This window comes from Hesperophylax consimilis, chromosome 9, assembly GCF_061612785.1.
Source record: "Hesperophylax consimilis isolate HC1 chromosome 9, BYU_Hcon_1.0, whole genome shotgun sequence".
Taxonomy (NCBI): domain Eukaryota; kingdom Metazoa; phylum Arthropoda; class Insecta; order Trichoptera; family Limnephilidae; genus Hesperophylax; species Hesperophylax consimilis.
The window spans coordinates 25,389,695-25,409,192 of NC_142844.1; the positions used below are offsets into that span (position 1 = coordinate 25,389,695).

The 19,498-nt window shown below is 33.1% G+C and overlaps 1 protein-coding gene across 1 annotated transcript in view; it reads right to left on the minus strand.

The window, feature by feature from the left end:
- The window catches only part of LOC149421109 (lipase member H-A-like), a 51,398-nt gene that overhangs the window by 6,921 nt on the left and 24,979 nt on the right, over nucleotides 1–19,498 (minus strand). The window lies entirely within an intron of this gene.

The window sequence follows — 19,498 nt, forward strand, 5'->3', positions numbered from 1 at the left end:
AGACGCGGATAGCGACTTTAAATATACTATTAGAGATTTAAATAACTACAGTTTATATAGTGAGGCTGAAGGTGGTGGGGAGGGGAAAAAGTTGAGGCAGATGAAGGTGGGGAACTACCTGGTTGTACAGATATGATCACCAAACACGGCCAAAGCCATTACACCAGAGCTATATGATAGTATCTTCCACTTCACGAATGAACTCTAAATGAAGATACTCCTAAACAAAAGAAGGCAATATTCATAACAGTATGGGTTAGTAATAGTGTTTTGTCAACACTTCACTAGGAGAATGTGTATTGAGGAGTTCATATAAAGTGTTATTATGCCATCAAGTATGTACAAACAAACATCGTCCTTCAGTTTTCATAAAGTGAAACAGTCGAAGTTAGAAGAAGTCAGCGAAGTTTGAAGAAGACATTACACGATCATTGGAATCCAATACTTGAATCGGATCATTTTAAAAGCGCCAGACTAATAGAAAAGTATGCACGAAGCGAGGAATGTGTGCAAAGATAGAGTTGTGTAGCGGATTATCCTCTATGTCTACCCCTGCGGAGAAACTTCGTGATGGTTAGTTAGTCAATCATGTATAATGACTAGATCTGAATAGCCAGATATCATAATTCGACTGGCACTTAGAAGCCGGATACCACCAATTTAATATTAGCAAAGAAACCACTCCATATTTTTTGAGACAAAATGAATAACCAAATTTTTCTAAGCGACAATTATCAAGTCTTATAATTTGTTAAATGCAAACTTATTATATTTTTAATGCGATTTTCGTACGAAGTTGAAATTCCGTTCCATTAGAATTATTGCATAGATAGTTTGGTGTTATATTTTTATTTTTAGTTAAAATTTTTATGGATACGAATATCATTATTATAATGAAATATATTAGAGAAAATGTTAGAATTATTCTGACGGGTTTGTCTGAAACTGGAAGTGATTTTTACTAATAAAACTAAAAAAATCGGTTTGCTGATGATTGAACGTTCCTTAACAGGGACCCTTGTCAACCGCGCTACCGACCTTGCCAGATGCTGAACGGATAATACCGACATTTATAACCTATATTAAGAGGAAGCTACAAGCCAAAAGTGTGTATATTCTTGGTGAACCTTAAATTGTAGGTAATAGGCATTGAAATTGCTTGACAAACGGAATCTAGAAACGTTCGATTTCAAGCACAAAACTGGTTTTTTATTTATTTTGTAAATAATTTTATAAGAAAGCAAAAAAGTTAATCAAGTGAAACTGTCACAGATAATTTTAGCTATAATACTGTATTTTTTTAAGTTGTTTCCTTTACGCGTTCATACACTTCTATTGAAAAAAGATATTTTTTAGAAGTTTACATTTATATTTTTATTGAGTAATTTATTTTTTTATTGAGTAATTTATTTTTTTATTGAGTAATTTATTTTTTTATTTATATTCTACTCAAGCAAAACGGTAGGAAAATCTTCAATTTATCTAAAGCATATTTTTGGTATTCATAATAAATAATTTGGTATACCAATTCGTTATAAAGATTAATCAAAATAGTGATTTAGCAAAGCTTCGCCATCTCGTCTGATTTCAGAGAATAGAGTATACGTCCGCGTGTGTAGCGATTGACACCAAAAGAATTGATATAATGCATTGTCATCGACAACGAATCTCAATCCGGGTGTTATAAACTTTATGAATAGACGAAGGAATCTTCTACAAGAGGCTCTTTCATTTTTTACGTCTTTTCAATCAGAAAACTGACAGGTTAATTTTCAGAGAGATGACCTGTGGCGAGGTGAGGAAATAAATTAGTGTCTCTTGTTATTGCTTATATTATTACCTATGGGAAGATGAGGCCCTATTCACAGCACTGTGGTATTACGCGTCCTCCTATACTGTTCGTTGATATACCTTACACAGAGTGTTCGGAAACTAGTGGTAAATAAATAACTAAAGAAACTGGTGAACAAAAATCACAAAGCCACGGAGTATAGAGAACCGAAAAAAATGGTTCCATTATAACTCAACACAGTGACAATTCAACACACATTTAAAAGGCGATATAAAGTCATTAGAAACGATGAAGACAAACAAAAAAGTTAAACCTAACCTAACCTACATAACCCAGTTAATTAATTTTTTGTTTCACATTCATCACTTTCCTTTTCTATGTATAACTTTTTAAAGATGTGATGAATTATCATTTTGATGATTTATCCGGACACCCAAAAAATATTATTATTAGCATTATTTCGTTGTTTTTTGTTTTATTTTAAAATACATTTATAAATTTCACAACCAGTCCCTGGGGAGGGAGGTTCAATCCTCAATCAAACCAATTAAAAAAAAGACATTTGAAAAGACGTATATACTTTGAACAAAAACATTTATTTTACTTTGATTATTTTTAAATGCATCTATTTGAAATTCACTTTTGTTTTCGCGTTCAAATTTGGAATTTAAAAAAATATATATGTTCATATTTTTTAAATACATATATTAATAAAGGTAGATGTATTACAGCAAAAAAAATGTTGAATTTTTTTAGACTACACCCAAAATTACGGTACTTATGTTATTCTAATTTAAAATATCTAAAAGTTTTTACAGTTATTCCAAAATTTTTATTAAAAACTTTTCCTTATATTAAAAATGTTTCTTTTCTCAAATCGAATAACAAGTGTAAACTATTTTGTATGCGAGCGATGCATTTGTATTAGTATTGTATTCGATTTATGTCACTCATCTCGGGATGCGATACCAATTTTTATTTCTAAAACCTTTATTAACATTTGAAATAACTTCAAAGTGATTTTACTAGGATTAAAAATAATACCAAATCTTACCATTTTATGTACTTCGGAAACTTTTTTCGCTGTTTGGCGAACAATTTACTGTAGTCCCAAAATCCCTTTAATCCGTGAATATTTTACTGTAATTATTCTAACAAAATATCTTTAGATTACTTAATCTCTCTAAGGGGGTATTTCACTATGTCGGGCTAAATATCTGACTAGCTATCCGTTGGCTGGCTTTAAAGATCAGAATAACTTCGTTATTCAACGGCGACCGTTTCACCATTGTTTCGAGCTTCCGGATAGATAACACTCGAAATAGTCTGGCAACATCGCAAAATGTTTGCAGTTACTCCATCTACTGCCACGGCTGTCATGCGTCACAGTCCGCACACCGCGAAGTCTGCATTTTTTTGGTTATGTTATGTTGATTATCAGGTCATTTTAGATAGATTCGTGTCGAGTTAATACATTGTTTCTTATTTTGAACACAATCAAATAATTCAGGATGGATCATACAAGCATTCAAATTCATTCAACAAAATTCGACTCACTTCTCAGCTGTCAAACTCGGAATGTTTTGACGCCATCTTTGATTCGAGGAATAGCGCCTAACGTGAGGTTCGAGCACTGATTAGTCAAATCGAACTTTAACCCGAGCGTTAGCGTTATTCAGATATAGTGAAAACGAAAAAATGACTAATCCGCGGATTAGTGCTTAGTCAGAACATAATCAGAGATAGTGAAATACCCCCTTTTAATAGTATAAAATAAAGTCGCTATGTGCGCTATGTCTGTTTGTGCGCTTAGTTCTTCTAAACAATGCAACATATTTTGATAAGGTTTTCACTATCACTTAGAGAATTTCTTCCGGAAGGTTTGTATATATAAAACATGCATATTAAATTTATAAAAAGTAGAGAAAAGTCGACCAACGCCGGGTGCACATCAGCTAGTTGGATTAATATTACGAACACTGTTCGTATACGTAGTCGTAGTAAACATACCAACTCATTTCCTTTATTGTAAAATAATTCGTCCGAACCACATATAATAATATCCAGAAACGCTATAGCGTGATTTACAATGATTCATACTGATTATAAATACATTAGAAGGATATCTAATTATGTTTTTTCATTGTATATAAGTATCGAGTACGTCATCATACTTTTATATCTACTTCATGTTGAACCTATACTGTTATTATTACTGTGTAGTTTGTATGTACGAGAATTTGTTTGAGTTTGTATTATCTCGATGGGAGGCTAGGTGCATGCGAACAATTTAAGTGATGGGTATTGTCTAGTAATATATATTTTGGAGTAGGCTTAGGAAGTAAAGGCTAATCTATTGAAAGTAAAATAAGATTTTTATCAGCTTTTCACGTGACATTTTATACACGGGAAGAAAATATTGCCAATTTATTAAAAATCTCTTTAAATTGTTCGTATTCTGGTTAAAAACAGGACTACAGGCATTCTAGCGAATGAATTGACAGGTTTCATAAACAGTAAAACACGAATGTGTTATGTGGATGTCGCAACACGTGTTCATAAAAAATCTAATATTTTCACATTTCGTCATTGTGTACATCAGGACAAATGCAGGTGCGTGAACACATGTTCCGATATGTATTAAAAGCTTATTGGGAAAAGTACGCTTCCAAATTTCAACAGAATTTTAATAAATCAGCAACACTCATTTATCTTAGTTTAGCTACATAGGACAGTTCTGTGGGACTATTGTTAAGATATATCAGTCCCTGATGAGACACCACACCACCATGTAGATTCGAATTGTTGCTTGGCCATAGCTATGTTGAGTAACCAGATCATTAGCCAGGTACCAGAAGTAGGTACTTCCAAAACATTCTATTCCATTTTTCGTTACCTTCCATTTATAAACAAGGGATGTGGTAAGTACGCTCAAGAAAAAATGTCTCTGAAAATGGGGGCTGTGGGCCAAAAAGATTTGAAATTTTTGTTCAACCTAGAAAAGCAAAAACAGCATCCAAAGTGGAGAAGAATTAACTGAAAATATAAACATTAAAAGACATTTGGATGCCAATACTATTTATTCACAGAATATGAACCTAATACCTTTCAAAGACCCTCAATCAATGTTAACCGTTTACAGTTCCTTAATTTTATTTATGTATATTCTTGAATACACATTTTACAAATGATTACAGTGGTTTATATTGTAGTACAGAGAAAAAAGTACAGAAAAAAGGTATAAAAAATAAAGAACATAGATTTATATAGGTAAAACTGTGTGTGGGTGATATTGTATGTTACGTGAACACCTTACTAGGAGAACCTGTGCTGAGGTGTTAACGTGTTTGTGATTAAGTGTGACAGGTATTTATGTGTGTAGTAGAAAGTTAATTTTTTTTTTCACAGACATTTTATATGTGAGTGTTTGTATTTTTGGATAATTCTTGAAGAACGTATATAATATTTAATTTTACTTATTATATTTTGGTTATGTTTGGTTAATTAGAGTTTTGGTTTAATTAGAAGTAAACTTGAAGATGGAAGCACTATTTGGAACCCACATTATTTTAAATAAGAAAATATTGTAGAATTGGTCAAAAAAATTAAAAATTAATTCTCTTAAAATTAGAAGGTTAGTGACTGATTTAATATATTTTTATCCAATATAATTCACGGCCATCTTGACACTGCATTATGTCTTAGGAATATTGAAATAATGTTCCTAATTCCCATTCTTTAAGACGCCTTAGCATCTTTTACCTGAATATATATAAAAATAATATCGCCTATTTTAGCCCTCTGACCCAAATGTGTCGAATAAAATTGTGCTGAAGTAGACATTTTCATCGATAATTCATGCGGATTTAGAAAACTATTTGCTTCTTTTGTGTCTCTATTATTTTGTGTCCCATACCTTTTTTTGTACTGTTTGTCATTTTAGCGAGTTTTCATATATTTTTAAAAATTTGCGTTTTTCTTTTTATTTGTTTAATTTTTTAATCTTTAATTAGATGTAAGAAAATTAATGCTTCATATGTCTGAGTAGATTTTTATAATTGTTGTTCCTATTTGTGAATTAACATATTTTTTCTTTAACTGGATTGTTCTCATGTAAGTGAGAGCATCTGTAATAACCCAGAATAAATAAAAAAAATATGTTTAGTTCCAATCGCCTATTAACATATGTATTGGTATTTCTATTTTGAAAACAATTCGATTACTTATCTTAGTTTAACGTAAATTAGTGGTTATTTTGGCGAATTTGGCTCTGAGCCATCTACAAATACACAACTGTATACAAATACCACACAAATACACATTTTTTTAAGATCAATAAATTGAAACAATTTATAAACGGAGAACTATTTTGTATTCAGAGTACGCCAGGAATTCAACTCTGGAACCAGCAGATTCGATAGATTCAAGAAAACTATTTTGTTTGGCCTTGAAATTTTAAATAATTTATATTTAGTAGTGATAGCCATTTAAACGAAAATGGAGAGCCGATATCTAGAGAAGTTCGCAAGTTTGGCAACAGTCGAAAAATTTTCAAAAAATAATAACCATAGAAGAACGAAAGATTTAGATGTTAGATATATTCGGTGTTCAGGAATCTATTTTTGAAACAGAAGTTAATAAAATATTATTTCTATAATACATATATTTTAAAATGTCTTTTAAAGCTGTTTGAGTGAGGGTTGTACCATCCTTACAAGGGACTGGAGTCAACCGCGCTAACAACCTCGACGAATGCCGATCGGGTAAGAATGGTGGGACTGACATTTATTTCGTATGTTAACCGCTGTAATGCCATCGAATTTCAGAGAAATGCGTGAACGCCTGCGTGTGTACGTGATTACCACCAACTTAGATAGAATGCATTGTCATCGACAACGAGTTTAATTCAGTTTCAAGTTTAATTCAGTTCAAAATTTCAAATAGATTTATTTAAAAATTGGTTAAGGTTTAAGTTTGTAGAGTTTTTGGTAGCTACATTCTCACCTACCAACGTCGTTAAAACTTTGACTAAATAAAATTGAGGGGAAAAAGCATACCAATTTATTGAACATCAAAGAAAAAAAAGCCATTTTTTCCGTTTACTCGGCTTTTCAAGAGTTTGCCGTGAGTTAATTTTTTTATATTTTTTTACTTTGTTCTAATTTTAAAAACAAAATTATATTAAAAATACCTTTAACTTATGCATCAACCCTATAAAAGTAACATGACAAGATTAAAAAATACAGGGTTTTCCAATAAGAGGTGTTATTTTGATATTCAATCGTAAAAGATCAATGGTATCGTTGCCCAGATCAATACCATCCAATTCCGGCCGTAAAAAATCATTAAATCATCTCTCGATAGCGCAATCCATTCACCGTAACTGTTTATCCAGCCTCATTTTCCAAAAAGTAAGGTCCAATGACTCTGCCGGAACATAAACCGCACCAAACAGTCACACGTTGAGGATAGAGAGGCTTTTCAACAATAACTCTTGGGTTTTCCGAGCCCCAGATGCGACAATTTTGCTTGTTGACGAAGCCACCGAGGTGGAAATGGGCCACATTACTCAAGATGATTTGCATTTGATTCACTCAAGTGAATTTTAATAATTTCAATGCGTTGTTGTTGTATCGTTCCATTTTTATTAATGGCGTAGTTTCTACTTGTCAAATGTCAAAAAATGACAGCTTCAAAAGTAACATCTATCGAAATAGCGGGCTATTCAAAATAACACCTTTTATTGGAAAACCCTGTATATTGTATCAAGAATATGTGTTTTCATTTTACATTTACATGGTCACGGTCAGATATTTTATTAATTCATTGCTTGTGGCGTTTTGCGTCACATTATAAATATTCAATGAAATAATCATAATATAATAATATTAATATGTAAAATATATGCACATTAGAATGTCTGCATATTTCCTCACAAAAGAAATGCTAATTTGAGAATGCAATATCTAAATAAGTATATGGATATACAAATACATTTTTTTGTGATCACCGCACAAGATTTCAAGCTTTTGGGGCCAGTGAGACTATGGTATCCCAATTTGGGTATGTTGTGAGGCCGAAAGAGGCTGGCTAGTGGAAGAAGATGGGGAAGCGGAAGTACCCAGCTTTTCAGATCTGGTTACCAAACACGGCTAAAGCCATTTCAAGCAAAGTTTCACCAGAGTGATACAGTACCTACCACGATGGAACGTACCGCAAATAAATTCTATTTATTTATTTATGTCTATTCTTGAATACACGTTTTACAAATTATTACAGTGGTTTATATTGCAGTACAGAGAAAAAAAAGTACAGAAAAAAGGTATAAAAAATGAAGAAAAAAGGTATAAAAAATGAAGAACATAGGTTGATTTAGGTAAAACTGTGTGTGTGTGTGATATTATATGTAACGTGAGCACCTCACTAGGAGAACCTGTGCTGAGGTGTTAACGTGTTTGTGGTTAAGGGTGACAGGTATTTATGTGTTGTGGTAGAAAGTTATTATTATTATTTTTTTTTTCACAGACATATATTGAAACATGAAAACACACTTTTATATGTGAGTGTATGAATTTGTGGATAATTCTTGATGAACGTGTATAATATTAAATTTTACTTGTTATATTTTGGTTATGTTTGGTTTGGAATTATAATCTTTTGAATAAAGTGAATATCTTGATTTTTTATCCAGGCTATGATATGTTTTTTGAGAAAGTTTGTAGATGTGTTTGTAGTCAATAATTGTTTCAAAGTAATGGGCATACTGTTAAAAAGTTTGGTTGCGTAGTATTGAAAGTGTCTTTGACCGTGTGTGGTGTGTGTTATTGGAATGTTCAGTGTTTTATTTGTTGAGGACCTGGTTTTTATTATGGCTTTTGCTTGATTTGTAATATGAAGATTATTATGGATGAGGTGTAGGAGAGCAGTTTTGGCGTAAAGTTGTCTTATTGACATGACGTCTAGTGTTTTGAAGATTTTGGTTGAGTCTGTGTAGAATGGTACTTGCAGTATGAGTTTTATTATTGCCTTTTGAACTTTTTGAATTGGGTCAATTGTTGTGTTTGTAGCGCTTCCCCAAGCTAATATTCCATAAGTGGCAATGGATTGACACAGTGCAAAATATATTGATCTGAGTATTGTTAGTGGGAAAATGTTTTTAATGGATTTTATTAGGTGTAAGACTCGTTTTAGTTTATTGGTAATAAAAGTAATGTGGTCAGTCCATTGTAAGTATGCATCAATAATAACTCCTAGGTACTTTATTTGTTTAACCCTTTCAATGTGTTCGCATTGGCAATTGGATGATGTTTGTTTACATTCATGCAAAAACAAGTCCAAGTTAGACGGAGGTTGACCTCTTTGTGTAATACTGTGTGTGATATATTTTGTTTTGACTGTGTTAACGGTAAGAGTATTTCTGTTTAGCCATTTTATGACAATAGACAAACTTTTTTCAGCTGTTATGAATAAATCTTTCCATGTGGCTGCTTGACACAGAAGAACTGTATCATCAGCGAAGGTCACGAGTTTACCATCAATTTCAATGTCACATAATTCGTTTATGTATATGAGGAATATTAATGGACCAAGGACACTCCCCTGTGGGACTCCGTATGTGATTAAGAGTGGTTCATTTGTCTTGTTATCAATTTTAACTTGTTGTGTTCTGTCAGACATGAAACTTTTCATTAATTCAAATTCTACTCCATTTATGCCAATGTTTTTTAGCTTCTTGAAAAGTTTTTTGTGCGAAATTGTATCGAAGGCTTTAGATAAGTCTAAATAGATTGAAATAACTTTTTTTTTGCATCTAAATTATGTGTAATAAACTCGGTTACAGTGGCAATTGCGTTTTCTGTGTTCCTATTTTTTCTAAAGCCATGTTGGTTAACTGAGAGTATTTGCATGTTTTCCAGATATTGTTGCAGCTGTTCTTTTATTGCTTTTTCAAGAATTTTTGACAATGTGTTTAATAGTGTAATGGGTCGAAAGTTGTTTACATTATTTTTAAGTCCTGATTTATGAATAGGAATAACCAAACCTTTTTTTAGGATGCTCGGAAAAATTCCTTCTTTCAGGCTAAGATTAATAACGTATGTTAGTGGAGTAAGTAGTTGTTGGCTTAGTGTAATTATTGTTTTAGAGTCTATTCCGTCGGGACCTGATGTTGTATTATTCTTTAGGGAATGTATTAATTTGTTGGTGTCTTCCAGAGTTACTCTATGTAATTTGAATAGACTGTCACTATTTTTGTGTGTGCACTGAGTCGGAATTTTTTGAGTTTCTTGATTATCGTTACTAGACGATTTTTGTTTTATATTTTCGGCTAGGCTAGCTCCGATATTTGTGTAATGTCTGTTTATGTAGTTCAGGATAAGTGTAGGATTTTTGTGGAAGTCGACTTCTTCGTCGTTGATAAGTATTTTTTTTATTTCATCATCTTTGTTTTTTTGTGTATTTGTACTTTCCCTCAGAATAGACCAAACGCTTTTCGGGTCAAAGTTAGCAGTTACCAGTTTGTTTCTGTAATATAATTCTTTGGCTTTTCGTATAATTAGAGAGCAAGTATTTCTGTACCTTTTATAGAAAGAGTTCAGAAAAGTATCATTTGGGTTGTGTTTGACTTGTTTGTGCAGTTTGTCCCGTTTTTTAATGCTATTTATTATGCTTTGGGTAATCCATTTTTTGAGTCTTATTTTGCGGTGCGTGAAGGATTTGAATGTTTTTGTGGTGTTTTGAGTGATGAGCGTTTGTAGGTATGTAATAAAGTAATTCCAGGCTTCTTCAGTGTTGTTAATTTTTTTAAGGTGTTCCCACGTTTGGTTTTCTAGGCAATGTTTTAGGTTCACGTAGTCAGTTTCAAATTTTGTGATGTTGTTTTGAATTGTTGGGTTCAATGCCTGTGTGGTCAGTCCTATCATTGTTGTGTAGTGATCTGTGATTGTGGATTCGAAAACTACGCTACAGAATTTGTTTTTGGATTTGATCATTAAGTGATCTAAACATGATTCCGAGTCTCTGGTAACTCTGGTTGGAGTGTTGATGGCGCTTATTATGCCATGTTCCAGGAGCATCAGTTGGTATTCGATATTCTGGGGATGGCCTTGTGGGAGTATATTTATGTTTAGGTCACCAGTTACGATGATGTTTTTGAAGTGGGTAATTTTTTTTATGTGAGAGTCGAGAGCTATTAGAAAGGGTGTAATGTTGTGTGATGAAGGTGATCTGTAAATAGCGAGTATGCACGTATCTGGGTCAGCGATTATTTGTAAACAGTTTGAGTTTTCTAGGGTGAATTCTGAGACAGAGGCGTTAAGATTATCTTTTATGTAAACAACAACTCCATCATTTTGGTTTTTGTATTTTGTTGTGAAATATGAGGAGTAGTTTTTTTGTATTTTACAGTAAAAGAGGTTGGGATCCAGCATTCTGTTAATATAATAATATTGAAGTCTATTTTAAAGGAGGACAATAGTATGTCTAGTTCGTCGTAGTTTTTGTTTAGGGATCTTATGTTTTGATTTAATATAGTAAGGGTGCCTGGGGTGCTAAATAAAGAATCGCATAGTTTTGTATTATTGGTTGAATAATGTGAGTGAGTGCTAGTTGAGTGGATAGTATTTAGTAATTCTGCCATATTAAATAATTAGCAATACATTTAATTTACTTGGATTCAGGTGGATTAGTCGTCTAAGTTTGTTACCCCATTTTTTTAGGTCATTTTCGTGTTTTATTTGGATGATTTTATCCCCAGTTGCTTTGCGGACAAGCAATTTATTTGATTTAAACCACACGTATTGGTAGTGGGTTTCTTTAGCCGTCTGCTTAGTTTTCCATAGAAGTTCCTTAAAGTACGGTGACAGCACCTCGCTGATGAAAATGGGAGAATTTGAGTATATGGTTTTGGCCGCGTTTTTTTTTGAGAGCATAGATTCCCTTATATTTTGACTGTAGAGGGTGATGTGGAGTTTGTCCGGGGTGTTTTGTCTTCGATCTTGAGTCCTGGTCACCATGCGTATATCTTGTGGTTGTAAGGGCAGTCCCAGTGAGTTGGCTACTCGAAGTACTGCTTCCGAGGCTTGTTCTCCCGGCCGCAATTCCACGCCCGCCATTTCCAAGCTGTCGGAGAGCTTCACTTGCTCTAGATCTGCAAGACGGCTTTCCAAGGATGAGATTCTTGTATTTTTTTTTTCATTCTCTTCTTTTAAGAATTTTATACCTTTGAGGCCCTCCTCCAAATCTTTAAAGCGTGTGATCAGGTCATCATACTGGTTGCAAATAAAATTACTGCTTTTCTTAAGATCGCTGATTTCTTCCTCAAACATTTTTTTTATTTCACTTATTTTGTTGTCGAAATGTTTAGTGAGGCGATCAAATAATACATCGGCTTCTGAACCTAATGTTGAGGCCGACGGAGCAGGTGAGCTCGGCCGGCTTTTACATTTTGGGCATTTCCATGTTTGTTTATTTTTAGATGCCATTCTTTTAAAGTTGGTATCGGAGATATTTAGGCAGTTATTATGAAAGGCAATATTGCAGATGGCGCACGTAAGTGCATGGTCATTTTTGGAAATGATGTTCAAACATGCTTCACAGTTCATTGTAGTTCGATTTTTTTTCGAGTTTATTCCGTTCTCTTTCTTGTTAATGATTTCAGTTTACAAGGAAAAAGAAATAAAAATAAAAATCTTTGGCGGCAGTTGGGATCGTTCCGGGGTCCTTCAGATGTCTGTGCGAGTGCAATATATGCCGCTAGCTATCCGAACGCTCTTGCCGCTAGGCCACGGACCGGTTACGGCTACTCGACAAATAAGAGTAATATTAACTGGCTCACTCTTGTATATTATTATTTGGTGAATCGGATGATGATAATTTTTTGTTTTGGGCAACAACACTTCTGTCACAACACAATGTATTAAAACACTTAGAATGAGAATAAAACCGAATGTTTATAAATTCACTAAAGTAGAAAATTCACTTTACTGATTTTTAGGAACACGTTTAACGATGAATTGCATGGATAATTGAGTTTTGTAAGGTTTAATTAAGGTGATTTCTGAAGAGCGAAATTTGACGTGCGGTCTGTTTGTGATCCGATTACTTTCCGATAGTGTTCTATATAGTGGCTGAGTCTTGAATTAAATTACTAGACTGGATAAGTTCTCCGTCACGTCACAAGCAACATTTTCCGCTTACTTTTGTAGTAATAGGAAATTTTCAAGTATTATCAAGTTACGTTTGTCTTTCTTTCAAGAAAAATAAAAAAATATTATTCTTGTGAAACACCACAAATTAAATCACTGAAATTTACTTGCGCACGCTGGGATTTGAACCCGCAACCGGATTGCTAGTCGACAGCCTTACCCCTCAACCTGGATGCCGTCAGATATAGATAAAAATACTTTTTTTAACCAGAATTTACTGGTGTATAGTACCTATACTATACTTACTTCCTAGTGCAGTGTACAGTGCTTTCTTACAACAGGTTTCAAATAACACTTTTGCAGAACTTATTGGTCAGTAATTTAATATTTTTAAGAAGAGGTGAAAAGTGGTATTGGGCCTTGGGTTTAACCACAGACATATGAATATATAGACTAGAAATTAAAGGTGAGGGGTAAAATCAACTGTTGAAGAACGAAGGGGGTAAAGCTGACTGTGATTCGTCAATAAATCAATCTGACAGTATATAGGCATCTCGCATTATAATATCACCATTTAGTTCTTAAAAGTAAAATCTGCTCTTGAATGAATAGACATTTTTACATGGGAGCGCAAATTACTCGCCACGTTATGAACAAATTTGCGAAGTCCAAATTCGGCAAAAAAAAATTTCTTCTATTATCAGAGTCGAATAATTTGTTTACGTATTTAGTTAAGACACTTTTATAAGTTTTCATAATTTAGTTCCCAGTAACCAACGATGCGTACAGATATATCTCGATGTGATAGTATATGTTTCTACAAACTGATCCATATTATACGATGTAATTACGCTTAAAATAATGCTTACATATGGAATGTAATACGACAATTGGGTTTATTCTCTTTTTCACATCTATTTTTACAAGTTTTCATAGCTAAGCCACCATTTTCCCGTGTTATTTCGTAAAATGCCTCGACCATAGCTCGACGCTAGTTCGAACAAGAATGATGACGTCACATTCTCAAGATTCACGGGAAGCCATACGCGAGCCCAGCCGGCTCCAATGGAACCGGTATGGGGAGTGGGGAATAATACGCTTTTAATCACTTAGGGCAGGTCTACTAATATTCATATGTCTATGGGTTTAACCCATATTTTCTGGTGCTAAAAAATCCCCCGGGTTCCGGCGATGTGTCCTCAGTAAACAAGTTATGTAGCGCGTGGTATTTCGTCTGATGCACGGATACGAATACTTTCTCCCTCACACGCATAGCGCCGTCTCGCTCGGCAACTTTCAGCTCATCACCCGTACAGGAAGACACCCCATTGGCCGAGCTACCCCCACCCCTCCGTCATCGGCCGGTACTACCCTGTCCCAAAGGGTATATAACACCGTGCAGGCCTATATGGAGTCAGTGTATCAAGTCTCCTGGTTAAACTAAGCAACAGAATTCTAGTGGTCCAAGTGAATCCAAGTCGAGAGAACCCTCCGGGTCCTCCTTGGGAATTCAAGTAACAGCTCCCTCGGGGACATTACTTGTCGGGAAAACCTCAACCCAACTAAAAGACCACGGGTCCTCTGTTGAGATTATTAATCATTGTTAAGTGGTTAGTGATCATTGTTTAAACTCTAAATGACTTTACTTTGTGCTACAACTTTCCTGTACTCTGTTTTTACTATAAGCTGTGAACCCTGTATGTAAGAGAAATAAACTGACCAACGCTGAAAGACTATTTTCTTACAAACACCCTGACACAGTTACGCATTTAGAATTTTAGAGATATTAGATTGGATGAAATGAATAGTTTCCATTTATTACGTAAATCATCTTTTTAATAGTGCATATGGACACAAGAACACAAATCCCGTACCCTACTGCGAAACCGCGTAAACCACTCACTACCGCAGATCTCGGCAAGTTACCACCGCACACAGCAATACGTATTTAATTAACGATTTTTTAAGCCATGTCCTCTTATTGGATACAATATATCACCACACGATTCAATTTTACGTTTATCTCAACCAGAATAATACAACCGCCCAATCAAATTGAATGGTCTGCAGCGCTCATTAACGGGCGATATATATTAACTACCTACAGCATCAGCTGCTGTATGTTATTGTAATTACGGTATGTATTTCAGTCAATTTACTTTTATCTTTCAACTTTGGTCAACAGCTTTACAATGTAGCTGACAATGAGATAAGTAAGTAATGATTTTATACGCAATGCTGTTTTTCTTTTTATCACTATTTAGATTATAAACATCAATTTGTTTTAAATATGATGTTATTGTTACTACTCTTTTGTATGCTTTATTTTCTTAATACGTAATGATTAAAGATGTTTACTTTGTCAGGGGTAATACTAATAATAATTTTGCAATCCCAATAAATAGCAAACCGATTCCTGAAATAAAATTTAAAAAATGAAACAATGCGACCAATTCCCCAAAACTCCCTGTTTTGTTTAAGGATTTTAATAGCATTGATTTACAAAAATCACTCTTAAATACATATGTATCGGCAAGCCAACACTCTTTTGAAAAAGTAATATAAACTCAACCTGGCGTAAAATATTTAACCTAGTTTTTTTCATCCCTTTTCATGACTTTATGCCACTTTTAAAAAGGCAAAGCTTAATGCTAAATCACTATTTTGATTAATCTTTATATCGAATTGGTGTACATTATGAATAACAAAAAATATGCTTTAGATAAATTGAAGGTTTTCCTATCGTTTCGCTTGAGTAGAATACAAATAAAAAATATAATTACTCAATAAAAAATATAAACGTACTATGAAAAAAAAAAAATTCAATACAAATGTATGAACGCGTAAAGGAAAAACTTTAAAAAAATACAGTATAATATCTAAGATTATCTGTGACAGTTTCACTTGATTAACTTTTTTGATTTCTTATTAAAATTATTATTTTAAAATAAATAAAAACCAGTTTTGTGCTTGAAATCGAACGTTTCTAGACTCCGTTTGTCGAACGAATTTAATGCCTGTTACCTACAATATAAGGTATACCAAGAATATACACATTTGGCTTGTAGCTTCCTTTTAAGAGTGTGTTGGGTTGCCAATGTCCTGTGTTGCCCGTTTACCGAACTGAATATTCAGAAAAAGATTTGATAAGACCAACTCTGGCGGAGAAAGAGTTAATATCAGTGCATACTAACGAGATGAAGACTCAACCAACTTGACCAAGGCTTTTTTTAAATTTTAAACGTAAAACGCACGCACACGAAGGTCCCATTTTCATAAATGTACATTACCCAAGGACAGCATGCGATGCAACTTGTAATCTAATCATTATAAATTACAGTAAATACTTATTTAAAATACTTGACTCCTGAGGCCTCAGCCATATTCCGTCAGACGGTCAGAAAATTACCGCTTTGCAATAAAATTCAAATAAATGGAATATATCTAAATCCGAAAACTAAAAATTGTTTTTTAAAGGTGATAAAATACGACCATACATTTTATCATTAGAAATAAATATTTTTATTTTTAAATGTTAAAATTTTAAATGCAAACTTAAAATATAAATGCCCGCTTTACTTTTTTGTAACTATATATTGACACTTATTTTATTAGACAAAAAATGTTTATATATATATATATATATATATATATATATATAAACAACTTAATTGATAGTCCTGCCATCGTTGCAAAATTAAACTCCATGTGCCGACTAGGAATACAAGACAAAATATAACATTATTCTGCAATACATACACGACCAACTATCAGACACACTCACTGACCAATAGAATGCATGATCTGGGCAACAAGTATTGGGGTGTTATTGATTTATTTATTGACTCCATTTATAAAATTAAGCATGATCTAAACCAACACTTTTTCGAATCCTACAAATTAGAATAACGTTGGTAAATTAGTTTTAATGATTTGTCTTATATGTAGTGTTGTAATTTCTTTTTTATTTTATATTACTCTTACGTTTTACTAATATTGCTTGATATTTTTTTTTTATTTAGTTTTCATTTTTTTAATAATTTCTTAATATTTTCTCATTATACTTGTAATCACAATTTTACAACTGTGTATTTTGTACCTACTTTACAATGGATTACATATATTTAATAATAATAATAATAACATGGAATTTATATAGCGCAGTTTAGTGTCATTTCAACTGTTAGTATCTCCTGTATAATACAGATATACACTGCATCATGTATCACTTTTATGTAAGGCGTATATTTAAATAAATAAATATTTATCTAATATAATTCGTGATCTCACTTTTCTGTTGTTCCATGTGAAAATAATTAATAAAAAAATCGCGAAGTCTCATTTAAATTATATTGTGGTTATCTTCTAGATTTCCATATAAAGCGTAGTGTTTTCTGTTTCTAATCCCGTTTAGATTATATTTCTTACCACAGCAGTAGACACAGCGGTTCCTGTGAGACAATATGAGTTGTCCCCAAAAGCGAACAAATTACCCTGAAAGGTTAAGTTGATTTGATACTAAACTAGTAGAATACGATGTCAACTATTAGGTATTTACTGAAAACATTAGAAGTTGTTATCAATATGTTAGTAAGTAAATCAACCCAGATTATAATAAGTAGGCACTATTGTATCGAAATGAATATGTTGTAAGATAATAATTATAGGTATTATAGATAATGTGTACCTACTTATCTCCAGTAATATAATACTTAATACATTAGTTACATAATATATCATACACGACAAGCCTCTTAATAATTCAATTTCAGATAAGGAAAACCTTTTTAAAAAAAAGCGAACACAACGCCACACTTCAACGAACGTACAGGAAAAGCGATGTATTGTACATACCGATAATATCGAAAGTTTTTCGAACTACAGGGTTTTCCAATAAGAGGTGTTATTTTGAATAGCCCGCTATTTCGGTAGATGTTACTTTTGAAGCTGTCATTTTTTAACATTTGACAAGTAGAAACTACGCCATTAATAAAAATGGAACGATACACGCTTCAACAACGCATTGAAATTATTAAAATTCACTTGATTGAATCAAATGCAAATCATCTTGAGTGGTAAGGCCCATTTCCACCTTGGTGACTTCGTCAACAAGCAAAATTGTCGCATATGGGGCTCGGAAACCCAAGAGTTATTGTTGAAAAGCCTCTTTATCCTCAACGTGTGACTAATTGGTGCGGTTTATGGTCCGGCGGAGTCATTGGACCTTACTTTTTCGAAAATGAGGCTGGAGCAACAGTTACGGTGAATGGATTGCGCTATTGAGAGATGATTAATGATTTTTATGGCCGAAATTAGATGGTATTGATCTGGACAACGTTTATTTTCAACAAAATGGCGCTACGTGCCACACAAGCAACGAAACCATTGATCTTTTACGATTGAATATCAAAATAACACCTCTTATTGGAAAATCCTCTAGTTTGGAACACACAGCCGCTGTGCTTGCCAAATATTATAAAGTTGATATAGCGAAATTTATCAATTCCGTTTATATTTAGAATCGTGATTCAATTCTACAATTGTTTTTAATTCATTCTTCAGCTTCAAACAAAACAAAACCAAAATTATCACTAAATTACATTTTTGTTTTTTCCAGTACTCCAACCACATAAGGAAGGGACTCTTTAAAATGATTTACCTGTACTTTTTTGTGAATACCGCCGTATATATTGATGTAGGTACACGGATAAAAATGAGTACGTCTTTTTTTAATCAAAATACTGTTAAAATGTGAGCGCATGACTATTTCCTGATAAAATATTAGTTATTCAGAAAATATCTGTTCGAATAAGAAAATATTATTATTTTTAAGAACCCGTGTTCTGACTTCTATAGTTTGTAATGAAATTTGTCAAATTATTCGTTATAGGTCTCCAGTCCCGTGTTTTTAACAGGAAAACGAATAATTTGACCAGATTTTTAATAAAAACAATATTTCATATCAGTAAGTTTTCTCCGCGTATTTAACTAACACTGATTATGAACATGTAAGTATTGTTATAAATAATAATACTTAGAATTAATAAATCTAATTTAAAAACTATTAAAACGGTAAGAGAGAAGATAAACGCTCTGTGATTGTTCGACGGTTTCTCACAAATCTTACGCCGCTCCCTCACGGGTCAAAAATATAATAAATAAGAACATTTTGTCGGAATTGCTTATTCAGGTATGTTGTGCTGAGAGAGTGGGGAGGAGGAGGAAATGAGAAAGAGGAAGGTTGGCAAGTATCTGGCAATTCATATTTGGTCCAAACACGGCTAAAGCTATTTCAAGTGACGCGCTCGATTCTGACTAGGTTTTCACCAGAGCGATAGGTTCTAAGAGTATTTACCACTCTTAAATACGACTTCTGGACTCGCAGTCGTACGGAAATCTATGTATTTCAAAAATTATTTATACCTACACTCTTTATGTCCAAAAATACACGTAATATTCGTATCAAATCAGAGATATTTTGAATAACTTGGTATTACACAATAACATTGTTGAAAGTGATGTAGGTATACGCAAATGTATTAATGCTCCCTTTTACAGACAT